Here is a 14,932-nt window from a genome sequence, read left to right as displayed (position 1 = left end):
CAACACTCGTTGCATTTATTCTTTAGTGCACCCAAGATCATTTTCTACTGCCACGTAGCATATCTACTACTTAACGAATACGCATTTAACGCTGAACCTTTTCTTTTGTGCTTTCCAAAATTTTTATATTTCAGGGCAGACTGAATAACAATAGGTCTCCCTCTTCGCCTCATGTACTCAGCAACCGTTCTCCGTAAAAAAAAAAAAGTTCTCTGTAAAAAAAAAAAAAAAATAGGGTAACGCGTGTCTACTATTTTTCGCATGAATGGAATTACCCACGTTTCACTGGGTTTACGCAACCAGTCCATAACAAACTTTACCAAAGCTGGCGAAGTTCATCGCGCTACGCGTCTCATTTCTCATAAGCACTGCTTTGCCTCCAAGAACACGCGGCTTTTACAAGTCGACCCTTGGTCTGGGTTAATGAACGAGGATCGAAAGGAACGGGCACAAGGAAAATGGATTTCATAAGAGGAGTGTCTTAGGAGACATTTTTACAGTAAAATCTGCATGTAAATAAAATTACCATTATAAACACAGCCACATATATAAATGTTTAACCTCTTTCATTACAGTATGCTTTGCTACTTCTACATCTTACTCTCGTTATAGTCAGTATTAAGTTTAAATATCACTGCATTGTTTGTTCTTTAGGTTAGCCATCAATTAGGGTATTGAATGGTCGCTAGATTACACTACAAAACTTCTGAAGATCTTTACTTGGACTTATTTATGATACAGGGGGCTTGCTGTGTGATTATTTAGTACCTTGAGTCTACTGAAATCAATTCGTCAGCTAACATTCCTCATATACTCTTTAGATTGGGCTCAGATCACAGGGATACAGTTTACTTTCATAGCAATTAATGGCCTCGTGGTGTACTTATGCTACATTATTCATGCTTCATGGTTTGCCTCTCTTTTTGTACTGTACTTCAACTAACTTAGTTTACTACAGCTTATCGTCTCCTTGCGTGAACACATGTGGGTCACTACTTGTTTTTCTCATTTAACAGCACGCTTTAACTGAACTTTAAGCTAAGATATTTCTTCTACTCGTGTCCACTGTCTGGACTGTTTGAACATGTACCTTTTTTTTTAGACAGGTAATTTGGGCGTTTACAAGAGAACGTCAAGTACTTACATTACTAAATATAAATCTATAAATCTTCTTGTACCTTGAGAGAAAAATGGCTCTGAGCACTATGGGACTTAGCATCTGAGGTCATCAGTCCCCTAGAACTTAGAACTACTTGAACCTAACCAACCTAAGGACATCACACACAACCATGCCCGCGGCAGGATTCGAACCTGCGACCGTAGCAGTCGCGCGGTTCCGGACTGAGCGCCTAGAACCGCTAGACCACCGCGGCCGGCCCCTTGAGAGAAGTGCTTATTTACGCACCCTCCTCCATTTCTCACCTTTACATATTTATATAGCTACGAGCAATCACCTCGCAAGCACTTTTTTTTTGTATACCAACTTATATTGAAATTCTTTCTGCAACCTTAATTTCCTGCTTCAGCTTGTTGAAGAAATATCAGTTCATGTCCATCACTATAAACAATTTTTCCACACTTAACATTTAATACTTAAAGTTTCCATGTAGCAACCGTTAGCATGTAGTCCGGGCGCTGTTCAACACAATACTTATTAACAGTTCACACAAGCAAATTTCCAGTACGCAAGAATTCATTTCCACGACAGTACTTAACCACTACCATTATAAAATTTCTTTAAGTCTTGGTGGTGGAATAAGCCTTTTACTCTCCCCGTAGCCGGGTCGGTTAATAAATAACTCCCTGTGTGCGATTTCCTTAAAATAAGGTAAGGACCTTGGTACATATGTTGCCACTTGCGATTTTTCTTACATATTAAGGATGGCTTGAAATGAGTCTTAAGTAATACCTTTTCACCTACATGGTAATTTAGAACTTTGTTTACTTTTTCATCATACCCTTTCTTCCTTAACGAAAGGCGCTGCCTCTAATTTTCCGCAGGAAGTTTAGTCTGTTTGTCATTCATAGCCTTAAGTGCTTGTTCCGTTTCATATTGGTGCTGGGTATGTGGTACAAATGCCGGTGTAAAGGGGTCAAATCCACTGGGTGCATTCACTTGTGAATAGAATACTTGAGACGGCTGCTGTCGCCCGATCTTTTGGTTGCCGGCAAAACCATTTCCTTGTGAAGGAAAGTTCGCATTTGGTGCCGTTTGAAAATTGTTCCGCGGTCCTCTGTCCTGGGAAAAGTTGTTCTGATGCTGTGCTGGGTGGCCTCCGCCTTTCCCATGCCGCTTGCTATTTTTCCACCTATAACTTTGATTTTACACTGGCCCATTTGAAAAATTACCACTCGTTTGTGGAGAATTTCCATACTGCTCGGGCGCAGAATTAAAGGGTCGGTTTCCGTACTGATGCTGTACCTGGTGGTTATAAATCGGGTGCTATCTCTGCTGATTACTGTAATTGGTTTTGTGCTTCCGTTTACAGTTATTGCCGTTTGTGTTTTCATAACGGGTGGCAGGTTGGTGCCGGCGATCGCAGTAGCGCACACTCTCCTTCGGTGCATTGTTGTCCGCGTGCGATCCATTCTGCTGGCTGCCAGGGAAGAATCTGACGCTGCCAATCTTGGAACGCACATCCTCGCTAATTAAATCTAAGGAATCCAGCACAGAAAGGAATGCACCCGTGTCTTCTTCGGACACATTTACTAGTGTCTCTCTGATAGACACAGGGAGTTTGCTTTTGAGAATCATAATTGCGTCCTTGGAATCCCAGAATTTAATTTTTGCCAGCTACTTGTCACAGTATCGCCGGAGACTTCCATGCTCCTTATTGAAAATTTCCACACAATACACCTCCTTCCTTAATCTCTCGACTGCTACGGTCGCAGGTTCGAATCCTGCCTCGGGTATGGATGTGTGTGATGTCCTTAGGTTAGTTAGGTTTAAGTAGTTCTAAGTTCTAGGGGACTGATGACCACAGATGTTGTCCCATAGTGCTCAGAGCCATTTGAACCATTTGAACCTTAATCTCTGCTGTACCTCATTACTCCAAAATTTTGCCAAGAACATTTTCTCAAACTCTTTATAATTCCTACACGTGTGTACCATTTCCGTTCCCCATAATGCTGCATCACCGGAAATAAATCCAGTGACGTACTGAATACGCTGTCTGTCTGTCTGTCCAGCTCCTGGGAAATATGCTGGAAAAATTCTTTAGGAACACGATCGGATGTATTTCTCGTTTCTACGGATGAAAAACAGGAAAAGTGCGATGCTTAATCACACTTTCCTCTTGCATTAAACTCCCAATTGTGGGCAGATCAGTTATTTTCCCCACTAGAGGCTCAACAGGACTGTTGTTTTGCATGTAATCAGGCGGTGAACTATCGAAGTTGACTGACATTCGGCACCGTCTATAGAGTTGTTCCCTATAGTTTGCGTATGCGTGTGCGGATTTTCTACCCAGTTTCTCAGCATTCTGACTTCGTCCACTACTTGCTGCTTCCATTCGGGAAGATCCCGTGTAAGTGTCCTCCGAATCTGTCCCAATTCAGAAACCACTGTGTCTCCCGACTTACCAGGAGCAGCTAAGATTTCATATGTTACATCCTTGACAGTCTCCCTAAGCTCCTCCCTGACCTTCTTTTCGATAAATATATCTTTACCCTTTATCCATTCACCGTAGTGTTCCAACAATGCCTCCGCGTATGCTTTCACGGTGCTCTTAACCTGTTCTTCGATATTCATTGAGTCTATCTGACTCGACAGATCCTCTACTACACCTTCAATGTCAGATACCGCATTTCTAGCTGAGTTTATTTCTTTGGTAGCTGCCTGAATTTTTGTGTTTAATGTTCCAGATACTCTAGCTATTTCACTTTTCACCTGATTCTGCATTTTCTGAATTTGATCGCTGATCTTAGTTTGCACTTCACCCAACTGGGTATTTAATTCAGCCGTAATTTCTTTATGCAGATCTGTTTTGATTGTGCCTAGCTGTGTTTTTACTGATTCGCTTACAGCATCTAATCGGGCGTTCAGTCTCATTTTGTGTTTTTATAGTCTCATTTACTGCGTCAAACTGTTGTTTCAGCATTTTCATTAACGCACCGAAGTCATTTGTTGCTGGAGCGGGAAGAGTTTGGACTTTAGTGTCACTTTCCCCTGTTACAGACATAGTTCAGTTTCCATACGGGAACCTACCGTTCGCGATCGTAAAGGGTATGGAATACTGTTAACGTCTTCACTCCCGTCTCCTGTTGTCACCTGTCTCTGTTTACTATCTGCCATTTTTGTAACCAAGTCACGTGCTACGCAAGGCTTTCGTCGTTTGTCAGTGACGTGGTGAGTCCGCTAAGAGCACCGCTCTCGCGTGAGCAACAAATGAAATTCTATCAGGCGAGAAGACAAAATGGAACCTAAACGCCTCAGACAAATGAATGAAGATGCTCTTCACTGCAAATTGCACACACTATCCACCATGTTGAAAATGTAATACAGCTATACTAACAATGGGGAGAAATAACTTCTACACTCCTGGAAATTGAAATAAGAACACCGTGAATTCATTGTCCCAGGAAGGGGAAACTTTATTCACACATTCCTGGGGTCAGATACATCACATGATCACACTGACAGAACCATAGGCACATAGACACAGGCAACAGAGCATGCACAATGTCGGCACTAGTACAGTGTATATCAACCTTTCGCAGCAATGCAGGCTGCTATTCTCCAATGGAGACGATCGTAGAGATTCTGGATGTAGTCCTGTGGAACGGCTTGCCATGCCATTTCCACCTGGCGCCTCAGTTGGACCAGCGTTCGTGCTGGACGTGCAGACCGCGTGAGACGACGCTTCATCCAGTCCCAAACATGCTCAATGGGGGACAGATCCGGAGATCTTGCTGGCCAGGGTAGTTGACTTACACCTTCTAGAGCACGTTGGGTGGCACGGGATACATGCGGACGTGCATTGTCCTGTTGGAACAGCAAGTTCCCTTGCCGGTCTAGGAATGGTAGAACGATGGGTTCGATGACGGTTTGGATGTACCGTGCACTATTCAGTGTCCCCTCGACGATCACCAGTGGTGTACGGCCAGTGTAGGAGATCGCTCCCCACACCATGATGCCGGGTGTTGGCCCTGTGTGCCTCGGTCGTATGCAGTCCTGATTGTGGCGCTCACCTGCACGGCGCCAAACACACATACGACCATCATTGGCACCAAGCAGAAGCGACTCTCATCGCTGAAGACGACACGTCTCCATTCGTCCCTCCATTCACGCCTGTCGCGACACCACTGGAGGCGGGCTGCACGATGTTGGGGCGTGAGCGGAAGACGGCCTAACGGTGTGCGGGACCGTAGCCCAGCTTCATGGAGACGGTTGCGAATGGTCCTCGCCGATACCCCAGGAGCAACAGTGTCCCTAATTTGCTGGGAAGTGGCGGTGCGGTCCCCTACGGCACTGCGTAGGATCCTACGGTCTTGGCGTGCATCCGTGCGTCGCTGCGGTCCGGTCCCAGGTCGACGGGCACGTGCACCTTCCGCCGACCACTGGCGACAACATCGATGTACTGTGGAGACCTCACGCCCCACGTGTTGAGCAATTCGGCGGTACGTCCATCCGGCCTCCCGCATGCCCACTATACGCCCTCGCTCAAAGTCCGTCAACTGCACATACGGTTCACGTCCACGCTGTCGCGACATGCTACCAGTGTTAAAGACTGCGATGGAGCTCCGTATGCCACGGCAAACTGGCTGACACTGACGGCGGCGGTGCACAAATGCTGAGCAGCTAGCGCCATTCGACGGCCAACACCGCGGTTCCTGGTGTGTCCGCTGTGCCGTGCGTGTGATCATTGCTTGTACAGCCCTCTCGCAGTGTCCGGAGCAAGTATGGTGGGTCTGACACACCGGTGTCAATGTGTTCTTTTTTCCATTTCCAGGAGTGTATTATCAGACTACGAAGAATTTTACTTTGAAAGATAAAATAAAGCAGATTTTCTATAGCGGGAAGGAGATAGAAAGGATGTGGATCGACTTGGAAAAGCAACGTTGCTACTGAAGCACTACACTGCGTATGCAAAATTCTGACTTACTTTTTGATGGCTTGAATACCGCTATGTTGTCTCAGCAAATTCGCGTCTCTTTTCTTTTCCTTCCTCTCAGTAATTAAACTGCGTTATCAACCAGCATAGTTTCCGTCTTTTTCTCAGAGGGATAATGTGTACATGAAACGACAGAACATTTATTAACACAAGCACATAGAAAATTTTCCAAATATTTGAACTAATTTTTGGTCAGGTCCCTGTTCGGGCGCCAACTGTGATGTAACAAAATAAAAGTGATGTTGTTATCCAATGGAAAAGTTGGAATTTGAGATTTCGCTTACCTTTTTATCAATCACAATTGGCGTAAGAATCATGGATTGACCATTGTCATAAAATATTGCATTATGAAAAGTGAATAGTACTTACTTGCAGTTTCGTGTGGCTTGAATCAGTCACAGCTAGCGTGCTATTGATTAAGAAATTACATTATCGTCTTTCTAATTACTTCATGATCGTAGATACGATCATACCCGGTCGTGAAGTTGTTCTTATGATAAAACAATTTCCTAAGGGACCAAAAAGTTCTTAAGGGCGCAAAAACAACTGTAACATCGCACAAAAGGGAAATTCAATATTAAAGCTGATGCAAGAAGACGATAAAACAGTTTTTTTTGTCAATGTAACACGCACATTGGACTGCTGATCTTGGTATCTGTATTCTTAGTAAAATGCATAATTAAAATGAAAATAATACTGAGCACTGCTAAATGATTCAGTATTTCCAGAACAAATATTTATTACAACTAAAACATATATCGTACCTTAAGCTTAGTACTACAATGACGGTAGATTTTTATGTCCGTTTCATATCCATTGAGCGCTCTTTTATATAGATAGCCATTGTCCTCTTGAGTCGCTCGTGCGTCGTCACGGTAAGTTATAACAGTTCTTCTTTTCACACTCCACTCAAACTTGGACGGAACACGTTTTTATTTATTTAGTAAAAAGTTAGATCAGACCACCACAAATCTGCATCCGTCTTGCTTAAGAAATACAGTACAAGTCTTTAGCGCTCAGGGCTTAATTTGTTATCCAGCGAACGAAATAGTGAAGGCTCGCTTGTCTATCCGTATTCTTCTGTTTGTTGCCGCCCAAAGACGACGAACTGCATAATTTAGGAAATTCCACCAACCCTATGCGACGCCTTATTATACAGTAATCATTCTGTATAAACAAGCATTTGCCTTCTGGCTGAAAGTATTAACTATTTGCTGTTTTAATGAAGCCAAAGATAGAGAATATCACAGTATGGACTGTATGCCCTTTGAATTTGTAGTTCATTTACGATATTTATGCACAATGTATGAAGTACTAGTTCGAGACATACCAATTTCCTCAGTTTATTATTTTTTATGAAGAAGAGCATTTGAGACGCTGCAAACGTGAAAATTATGGTACCCTACGATTAAGTTTAACAACTTTTGTTTGCTATACACATTCTTTGGCTTCAACGTTCGACTTGTGAAGCTAATTTTCGGTTGTTGGTTGAATTTTGCTGCTGAGTTTTATGTATTGCTTCCATTTTAGTGTCATCGAATCATCGATTTGCGATATGGGAGTAATTAACGAAGAAATAGTTTTTGAACTCCGTCGCAATAATTTCGGTTAACAACCCCGTAATATATAATTTGATATAGCTAGAACGTCCATCTGTTTACAAAATATATCATGAACATAAAAAGCTGAAACCTAAAACCTAAATCCAAGCAGCTTTAACAACTTCACGTATTTCTCCTGTTAGTGTTTTCGTTACGAATTTTGCTTTATAACATTGTTTCTTTGATATATTAGTACACAAATTTACAATTCTCAAACGCAGAATTAGGATCAGTTGGTGTATTTGGTCCTTCACTTCGGTGTTGTCTTCAGTCCTGAGAGTGGTTTGATGCAGCTCTCTATGCTACTCCATCCTGTGAAAACCTCTTCATCCCCGAGTATCAACTGCAACCTACATCCTTCTGAATCTGCTTACCGTATTCATCTCTTGGTCTCCCCCTCTGATTTTTACCTCCCACTTCTCCACCCCAGTACTAAATTGGTGATCCCTCGATGCCTCAGTCCGTCCTACGAACCGATCACTTCTTCTAGTCAAGTTGTGCCACAAACTCCTCTTCTCCCCAATTTTATTCAATACCTCCTCATTAGTTAAGTGATCTACCCATTTAATCTTCAGCATTCTTCCGTAGCACCACATTTCGAAAGCTTCTATTCTCTTCTTGTCTAAACTATTGTCCATGTTTCACTTCCATATATGGCTACACTTCATACAAATACTTTCAGAAAAGACTTCCTGACACTTAAATCTATGCTCAATGTTAACAAATTTCTCTTCAGAAACGCTTTCCTTGCCATTGCCAGTCTACATTTTATATCCTCTCTACTTCGACCATCATCAGTTATTCATCAGTTATTTTGCTCCCCAAATAGCAAAACTCCCTTACTACTTTAAGGGTCTCATTTCCTAATCTAATTCCCTCAGCATCACCCGACTTAATTCGACTACAGTCCATTATCCTCGTTTTGCTTTTGTTGATGTTCATCTTATATCCTCCTTTCAAGACACTGTCCATTCCGTTCAACTGCTCTTCCAAGTCCTTTGCTGTCTCTGACAGAATTACAGTGTCATCGGCGAACCTCAGAGTTCGTATTTCTTCTCAATGGATTTTAACTGCTACTACAAATTTTTTTTCCTGTAGTGCTTGCTCAATATACAGATTGAATTACATCGGGGATTTTCTACAACCCCGTCTCAGTCCCTTCCCAACCACTGCCTCCCTTTGATGTCCCTCGACTTTTATAACTGCCATCTGGTTTCTGTACAAATTGTAAATAGCCTTTCGCTCATCGTATTTAAGCTCTGCTACCGTCAGAATTTGAGAGTATTCCAGTCAACATTCTCAAAAGCTTTCTCTAAGCCTGCAAATGCTAGAAACGTAGGTTTGCCTTTCCTTAATCTAGCTGTTACGGCAATGGTTATCAGTCGTATATCCTAAACATTTAGTAAAAAATTACTTTTTCCATCAGAGCTGACGTTATTTTAATTGCAAACAGCGGTCACACTGCACTTTCTTGATTTCTTAATGAGTGATTTCCCTCGAAAAGTAGAATCAGTAACCTCTAAAGGTCTGAGACTCTTGCTTTTAAAGTGATACACATTACTGCCTCACTTATTTAGCAGCATTGGCCCATCTTCTGTATAGGTCCTTTGGACTTGAACATTGTTCAGTTCAAAACAAATTGAAATTTCCTTCAGAAACATTTAAATTCAATTGCTCCTTCAAAGCTGGCGACCAATTCTTCGTAGAAATGTAGCTCGATTTCAGAGGGACAGCCTTGAGGTGAGCTAAAATTAGTTTTTTCGGAGTCTAAAATACTGCTATGTTGCAGGTTGTAAGCAGTCGTGAAAACTACGAGAAAGGTCGCCAGCGATAAAACGGGGAAGTGTACTTGTGTCCTCCGCGATTACAACTCTGACACTCTGCTCACGTTCGTGGTTTGGTTAGAAGTCAAAGTTATTTCTGACTGCCTTGATTAAATACAAATTCCTTTAGAACACCACTCAAAAGTTTTTTCAAAAGCGGATAAAAGTTACCTGTTGTTAACGTAGAAACTAGGCTTGTGTACAGCGGAATATTAATCTAGTACTCTATTGAGCTGTACTGAACAGATTCTGTACCCAGCTAGGGGTTGTTTTATGTGGCGAGGGGAGGTGTCGCCCGCCGTTACTTACAAACAAAAAGAAAATGACGAGACAGCGTGTAACGTAGGAAATTATTACGAGCTGTCACCTTGCACTGGAAGTGTAGCTCGCCGTGGAGCCGGGAGGAAAGCAGAGGAGCTTCTCACGCTGGCTGCTGGGCCCAGCGAGTTGTGTACTTGATTAGCACTGCGTGCAGTGCGTCACACACTCTCTGTCAATCTGAAGAATTACTGTTAAATATTGTTCGATCTTTTTCATAGTATACCGAATTTTGTGGATAGCACAACCATACTGTTAAAATTTCAAATCAATAACGTCACTACTTTCGGAGATATAAATTTTTACCTAAAACACACTGTGAAACAGAGTTAGGTACTGTAATGTATTCAACTATAGTATAAATTAAAACTACAGCCACGAAGATAGGTGTATATTTATTCTAATTTAATGGAATTTTCTTCAGTTTCCAGAACAGTACATTCGAAAATTTCATTGTGTTTAGGTTGTTTCGAAGAGAGTGAATGGAGGACATCCGTAGAGTGAGAATGTAGGATTTTATTAAAACTGTGTAAATGTAAGCGTGAGATATTGTGTAATAGGAGAATTTCTGACGTTTGTCAGATTGATTTGGTAAAAAGCAGCCACAAGGGGCGTTGAGTATCAAGCCCACTAGTAATTTATTTGTGGAAGGGAATCGTATTTTGTTTCCATTAAATTTTATCTAGTTTCGGAATTCCGAGATTTCTGATCTAAATTACGTGTGATAATCTGATTGGCTGACCTTAGAAATACAGCGAGATGATGCGATTGGCTGCTCAACATACTAACCCACAGCAATCCAGCATTTCCTGCGCGTTTGAGTAGGCATTTGTGGCTCAGATCTGTGAGTCGAGGTAGTCGCTCCGGAGCCGCCTTCTGGTAAACACCTACGTTAAATCGCGCTTCTCAAATTTATACCAAAATGAAGAAATATGCGCGTTTGATGGGCTCTCGTGTAATTGATGAAAACTGACTACAGTGTTCTTTTGAAGGTTTGTGCTTTGTGAGTGATTTATTTTAGGAGATTTCACATGTGGACATTTCAAGTCGTACATAAACTCTGCGTGGCGTGTGTCGTACAAATTGAGACATGAAGGCGGACACTCCTGTACAGGGAGACTACTCAACGACTGAATGTGAATGTGTTAACTCGCAAGTAGTCGTGAGTCAATGAGTATTTCGGACGTTTAAAATATCGTGTCGGACTAAATATGTTCTGGCTGCTTTTGGGAGTAACCTTGTTACATGTCAGTCAGTAACATTGCATAATTAGTGACCTGATATTAAATACGGTCTTGGTAGTAATTTTCCTTCTTTTAAACAGAATAAACGAACTGAAGGAAATTTTAGACATTTTTTTCAGACGAGTGATGCAAGAATCCCGAACACTCGATAGTTTAACTAACTTTCAGCTAATGCCCATGGATTGGAGCTACGTGACCTTTGCGTGGTGGGTACTCATTCGCGTATTCATCAACGCTGCTTTTGTCCGCTCATCGCAAAGTGACGGGGCAGACAACCTGAAACGTATTCAGGTAGGTGGACAGATATCTAAATGAATAGTGAACGAGCAACCCGCCACGCCGCAAGCGGCAGATTTTATGTGCATACTGACATTCAAAGTAGTCACCAGCATTGTATATAACCCGTTGCCACCGATGTGGAAGCCGTAAGATACTCGCAATAGTGCCACTTGTCTCGGCAGTTCGAGCGGCGCGGTCTATTGCCCGACTACTTTGTAGAAGCGAATGCCGTGAAGTGTTTCCTTCAGTTTAGAAATCTAGTTGAACTCACGAGGGCTGAATCAGGGGAGTGCAGCAGGTGGTATAGCACTTAGCAGCACCATCAGTCAAACAAATCAGTAACAGCTTGCACTGTACGTGCTTGAGCATTGTCCTGCAAAATGATGCTCAGGTCCTGCAGAAAGTGTCATCACTTCTGCCTGTTCATTTTTGGAACACAACATACGACACGCTTCGAGGTCCGGAGTCCCTCCATCGTGCATTCGACGTGCTCAACTGCTCGCCAGTTACGTCGCACACATTCGTAGGTTTCGTGAGCATCCGAGCTACCGTCTCCTTTTCCCACCCACGCTGGTTCATCTCCCGCATTGGCTGTCCAGGTCAGGGCTCACGATTGCGGTTAACGTTCGATCCGTTCTCTCTGAACTGGAGTCCTTCCCTTTACCACCTCTACTTGAGGTCCATCCACGTACAGCTCCATAGTGTACCCCTCGGCCGCAGCTCCGTCTGGACCTCTTGCACGGCCCTAAGGACTCCGTTAGCACCGCCGCTCCCTGCTGTCACTCCCTCTCAGTTCTTGTGTTCCGGGCCTCTCAAGTTGTTTACACCGACAGCTCAGTGACTGCTCGTAATGTTGGTTACGCCTGTGTCCACAGAGGCCATATTGAACAACATTCCTTCCCTTGTGGCTGCAGCGTATCGACTGCAGAGCTCGTCACCATATCTCGTGGCCATATCTCGTGCACTTCAGTACATCCGTTCCTGTTCTGGTGAGTCATTTCTTCTGTGTCCTCACTCCATGAGCAGCTTACAAGCTATCGACCAGTGCTACCCTCGCCATCCTTTGGTAGCGAACATCCAGGAGTCCATCTCTGCCCTGGAACAATCCCGCCGCTCAGTGGTGTTTGAGTGGACCCCACGACACGTCGGAATCCCAGGCAACGAAGTTGCGGACAGGCTGGCCGAACAGGCTACGCGGAAACGCCTCCTGGAGATGGGCATATCTGAAACTGACCTACGTTCAGCATTACGCCGCAAGGTATTTCGTCTTTGGGAGACGGAGTGGCATAACAGTAAGCACAACAAACTGCGTGACTACGAATGTATGGGAGTGTTCGCTGTGGGCTTCTCGCAACGAATCATGTGTCCTTTGTCAGCTCCGCATTGGCCATACGTGGCTCACACATGGTTACCTCTGCCATCGTGAGGGCCCACCTCGGTGTCGGTGTGGCTCCCAAACGACGGTCGTCCATCTCTTGCTGGACTGCCCACTTTTAGCCGCTCTGTGGCGGACTTTTCACTTTCCCAGCTCCCTACCTTCGGTGTTGGGCGACAATGCCTCAACAGCAGCTTTAGTTTTACGTTTTATTCGTGAGGGTGGGTTTTATCATTTGATCTAAGTTTTAGTGCATGTCCTTTGACTCTCTGTGTCGTCCGCCCTACTGCTTTTAGGGTGGAGATTTTAATGTGTCGCAGAGCGGCTGGCTTCTACTTTTTTATTCTCATGGTCAGCCAGCCATAGTAATCTGCTTTCTTGTTTTTAATCTCTTCTGCCTGTTTCTTGCGTCTCTCTGTGGCTGTGGTTTTCTTGTCCTGTTCTGCCCGTTGTAGTGTTTGTTGTCCTTCTGTCGTTCTTCTGGTTCTTCCTTTTTCCGGTTTTTGGGTTATTGTGCCGTACGTCTTCTTTGTTTTCTTCTTTTACTACGGTAATTGTTCTACTGGGAACAAGGGACCGATGACATCGCAGTTTGCTCCTCCCCGCCCCTCCCCCGTCTTTTAAACCAAACAACCAGCCAACCAACCTCCTTTGAACTTTCTCGATGTTCCCCGTTAATTCTGTCTGTTAAGGATCCCAAACCGTGGAACAGTACTCCAACAAAACAGGTCGGAGAAGTGTAGTATAGGCAGTCTCTTTAGATTTGTTATATTTTTTAAGTGTTCTCCCAATAAAACGCAGTCTTTGGTTTGCCTTCCCCCACAACATTTTCTGTGTTTTTTTTCCTGTTTAAATTGTTCGTAATTATAATTCCTAAGTGTTTAGTTGAATGTATGGTTTAAATTACACTGATTTATCGTGTAACCGAAGTTTAACGGATTCCTTTTAGCACTCATGTGGATGAGCCCGCATTTCACATTATTTAGGGTCAATTGACAATTTTCGCACCATTAAGATATCTTTTCTAAATCATTTCACAGTTCTTTTTGATCTTCTGATGACTTTACTAGACGATAAACGACAGCATAATCTGCAAACAACCGAAGACGGCTGCTCAGATTGTGTCCTAAGCCGTTTATATAGGTAAATAACAATAGAGCCTGTAACGCTACGTTGGGGAACGCCGGAAATCACTTCTGTTTCAAATGGTTCAAATGGCTCTGAGCACTATGGGACTTAACATCTGTGGTCATCAGTCCCCTAGAACTTAGAACTACTTAAACCTAACTAACCTAATGACATCACACACATCCATGCCCGAGGCAGGATTCGAACCTGCGACCGTAGCGGTCACGCGGTTCCAGACTGAAGCGCCTAGAACCGCAAGGCCACACCGGCCGGCACTTTTGTTTCACTCGATGACTTTCCGTCAATTACTACGAACCTCTGTGACACGAAATCACGAATCCAGTTACTTAACTGCAATTTCACTGCAAGGCGCTTTTGTGGTACAGTGTCCAATGTCTTTAAAATGTAGAAATACGGACTCAGTTTGAAATCGCTTGTCAATAGCACTCAGCACTTCGTGTGAGTAAAGAGCTGATTGTGTTTCACAAGAACAAGAACGATGCTTTCTAAATCCGTGTTGACTGTGTGTCAATAGACCGCCCTCTTGGAGGTAATTCATAATGTTGGAACACAATATGTGTTACAAATTCTGCTGCATATAGACGTTATTGATATTTCCTGTAATTTAGTGGATTACTCCTACTACATTTCTTGAATGTTGGTGTGACCCGTGCAACTTTCCAATCTTTGGAGCGAGCGGTTATATGTGATGGAGTGTGGAGCTATTGCGTCAGCATACTCCTTAAGGAAGCTAGTTGGTATACAGTCTGGACCTGAAAACATGCTTTTATTGATTTAAGTTGTTGCATTACTCCGAGGATATCCACTTCTTCGTTACTCATGTTGGCAGCTGTTCTTGACTCGAATTCTGGAATATATACTTCGTCTTCTTTTGTGAAGGCATTTCGGAAGGCTGTGTTTAGTAACTATGCTCTGGCAGCCCTGTAATTGATGTTATTTCCATTGCTTTCGCGCAGAGAAGGCATTCACTGTGTCTTGCTGCTAACATTCTTTACGTACGAACAGAATCTCTTTGTATTTCCTGTCAGGT

The sequence above is a fragment of the Schistocerca serialis genome, chromosome 10 (genome assembly GCF_023864345.2).
Source record: "Schistocerca serialis cubense isolate TAMUIC-IGC-003099 chromosome 10, iqSchSeri2.2, whole genome shotgun sequence".
Lineage (NCBI taxonomy): Eukaryota > Metazoa > Arthropoda > Insecta > Orthoptera > Acrididae > Schistocerca > Schistocerca serialis.
This window is presented reverse-complemented; position numbering follows the sequence as displayed.